The following is a 3,386-nucleotide window of genomic DNA, read 5'->3' on the forward strand; positions in this document are numbered from 1 at the left end:
ACATTCATGGAAGTCGTGGCAAAAAAAAACAAGTGATGAAACTTGGCAAGCACTTAAAACATTTGTCATTCTTTGCCACCAACTTTTTTTTGAATTTTTGGTTTTTTAGATTTTGCTGTTCATGGTGGTATCATAAGAGCTAAAACTCGGATGGGCACTTACCAACACTTTTCTCATGAATGCAAGTGACATTGACATACATGTGATGTTTTTCGAATATTTTGGTATCTTATTTGCATTTGTTTTGATTTAGCATGAATTAGTATGAAGTTTTGAAAGTGACGGTCAAACGGTCAAAGGGCAAAAAGCACAAGACGGTCAAACTGGGTTGGGCAAGACCACGTGTTCTAAAAACTAGGGGCAATCCTGACGAGGGGGGCACAACTAAGGGTATAAAACCAATTATCCCTTATAAAAAACATCAAGACCGGATTGCTTCGTTCACACGTGTGACACTTATCATTTGGGTATTGAAAAACCTTGCAACATCTAGCATGTGAATTCACAAAAAAAAACGCATGTGTATTTCTGGCACTTATCATTTGGGTATGGGAAAACCTTGCAACATTTTTGTCGTGTGAATTCGCAACAAACCACATGCGTATTTGTTACAATTTGGAAACACATAACCAATATCGAAAACCTGGAGAAAACACAAAGTTATAGTACTAGTATATATATTAAAAAAACACCCATAAAGACAGCCCACAGGACAGATGGAAAACTAGCTAGGGTAAATAAAATAGAGGGAGGGATGCCGCCGCCTCCACAAGCGGACCACTACGCATCCTACCGAAATCTTGCTATGTGGAGCCTTGGCACCGGCGGCAGCCGCCTTTGCTGCGGCCTTAGCTTCGGCAGCGGCCAGACCAGCACCGGCACCACCGGCACTGTCCCTGATGACCCCATAACCCAGCAACGGATCTATGGTCCAGACAATCTAGGTAATTGGGACGACGAACTAGCGGCGGACCAAGATCTGGAACGGGGGATGAAAAAGGAGCTCATCGCCAAGATCCAGCGCCACTACGAGCGGGTGAAAATCGTCGACGAAGGCTTCTGCTTTGGCCTACTAGATCCGGTCTCCAACATCGTCGTGAGCGAAGCAATCGCCCAAACCGAGCTGGCCCTAGCGGTGGAGGAGGAAGAGGAGGACTACTCGCGTGGTCGTCGGAGGCCGATGCTACGGTGCATTTTCGAGCGGTCGGTCGACGGCCTCGTCGCCTTCCTGGTGGCCCTCTTCCCCTACCTCACCAACTACAGGGCCGTGTGGTATCTCAACAAGGCCGATCTGGACCCCCTCGTGGCCGCCGGGCTCGTCATCCAGCACCGCGGGATGGAGCGGACCTTCGGGTTTCTGTCTGACACGACCGCGGCCGCCGTCGGAATGGTGCTCAGGTGTGCCGCCGCCGCCGCCCAGCACCACGACCCGCACAAGTTTGCTCTGGCGTGGAAGATACTGTCCCCTTCTCTGTGCAAGATCAACACACTGCTTTCATCACCCTACGCAGCCCGAGACCCCGCTCTGATCATCGACATCTGGGCACTACTTGAGCAACCTGAACCGCCTACTCTTGTCCTGGAGGAAGCCTGGGAGCTTGCCTCTAAACGCCATGGCAACCTGAATAACCATCCGGAGATGGAGCTGCAAGTGCCGCTTCTGCCGACTCTGAGGCGTGTGCTTCTCGCCACCATCCATGGATACTATCTGGAGGCCCTTGCCTGGCTGCCCAAGGACAAGCTGCGGGGCTCGCACCAGTACGATTACAGCTTGCTCCACGCCGGCCACTGCTATGGGCCGTTGGACCCCGTCTCCAACATCATCATCAATACCCTCTGGTATGCCCGAGCCTACCCTCTAAAGCTAGAGAAAAAGATCGAAGTCGAGGCCATCAGCACCCGAGCCCTGCTGCGGATCGCACTCCGGTCCCTATATGGCCTCATCTCCTTCCTCTGCACACGCCACCCCACCCTCACGCCGGCGAAGCCATGCAACGACTGCAGCTGGCCGGGGCCTATCTCCAAAATGCCGATGATCGCGATGGTGGTGTGGAAGAATCCGAAGCCTACGCGGCTGCTGCCAATGCCGCACGCCACCCCAAACCTCTTGAACAGGCCCACTTCCTCGGACCATCTAATTCCATGCTCAAAGGCTTCTCAGATCTCCTCGAGCACAATGAACCTGCCAACGTCCGCCCACTGTTTCCGGGCTACTTCCAAGCTCTTGCCAACTACAAACCTGCACAAGAAGCAAAAAACACCAACGTGTTAGGCTCGTGGGCTTACAATGATGTAATGAGAAAAGCCAGGTAATAATTTGCTTGCTCTTTTACACAGATCGACTTGCTCTGGATGTACATCATCAAAACAATCTGCAACAACTTGATTGCTTGCAGGTACAACCCAGCTACGAGGTCCATGTTGTCTGCGGTGTCAATGAGTACGCGGGTGGCTGTGCGAACCCAACGAAGCCCTTCGATGGCACGTGCCGTTGCTCTCACATCAACTTCCTCGCCACCCAAACCGCAGCAGGCACATCTCCAGAGCTCTTCTTTGCCGAGTGTAGCAACGTCGGCTCTAAGGAGGTGTTGTTGTGCTGTCCTGTGGCTATGCCACTTCCAGGCACTGGTATTATGCTATCTAGCTATCGTTTAACTTTGCACTATGTCATCAGTCTAGTTTTTATACAATCCAAAACTATATATATAATAAAGTCTTGCTAAGTCTCAGTTGATGCTATATCCGTGATATCATACATTGATATTCGTGCAAAAATTTCTTTCCAGTTTTTTTCTCTTAATGTTATGTCACTTGATTGAGACTTGGTTAAATCTCACCCATATAATAAAGTCCGTGTCTGTGTGTATGCATGGCAGAGCAAGTCCGTTGCCTTTACTGTGAATTCAGAGGGAGGACCATCGTGCACCCGACAAAGGAGAGTTTCCTGGGGCGTGACAAAGAGTTTGAGAAGATGCTCTGCGATGAAAGACAACGCGCCAACAATGAAATGATCTCTGACAGCTACTATATAACCTTGCATTTGGATAATCTGGAGGAGGACCGAATCTACGGCGATTACAGCTGCGACAGTGGACTCCAAGAGGACGTGCCATTGGATGACATAAATTAAGCACATGCATGGCCCATCTGATGAAAACTGTTATAGAGTGAAAGTAAAAGAGACACATGAAGAGTCCAAATGATCCACTAGTTCCATTGCAATGTGGGAGACCCACTTATATACATGGTGAAGGGGTGTGTTGGGGAGACACCTCTTCCCCAACAGACACCTCCTGTGAGCATCCCTCCCACACAATTGATCACATGTTTTTATTTCTCAACACTCCTCCTTGAGCAATTCGTCATATGTATATTGCAAACTGAAA

General features: G+C 49.6%; 1 pseudogene; it reads left to right on the forward strand.

Annotated features, from left to right (window-relative positions):
• The first annotated feature begins 754 nt into the window (after positions 1-754).
• Positions 755-3,130, forward strand: LOC109748304 (uncharacterized; annotated as a pseudogene).
• Positions 3,131-3,386: the final 256 nt, after the last annotated feature.

This window comes from Aegilops tauschii, chromosome 6 (assembly GCF_002575655.3).
Source record: "Aegilops tauschii subsp. strangulata cultivar AL8/78 chromosome 6, Aet v6.0, whole genome shotgun sequence".
NCBI lineage: Eukaryota > Viridiplantae > Streptophyta > Magnoliopsida > Poales > Poaceae > Aegilops > Aegilops tauschii.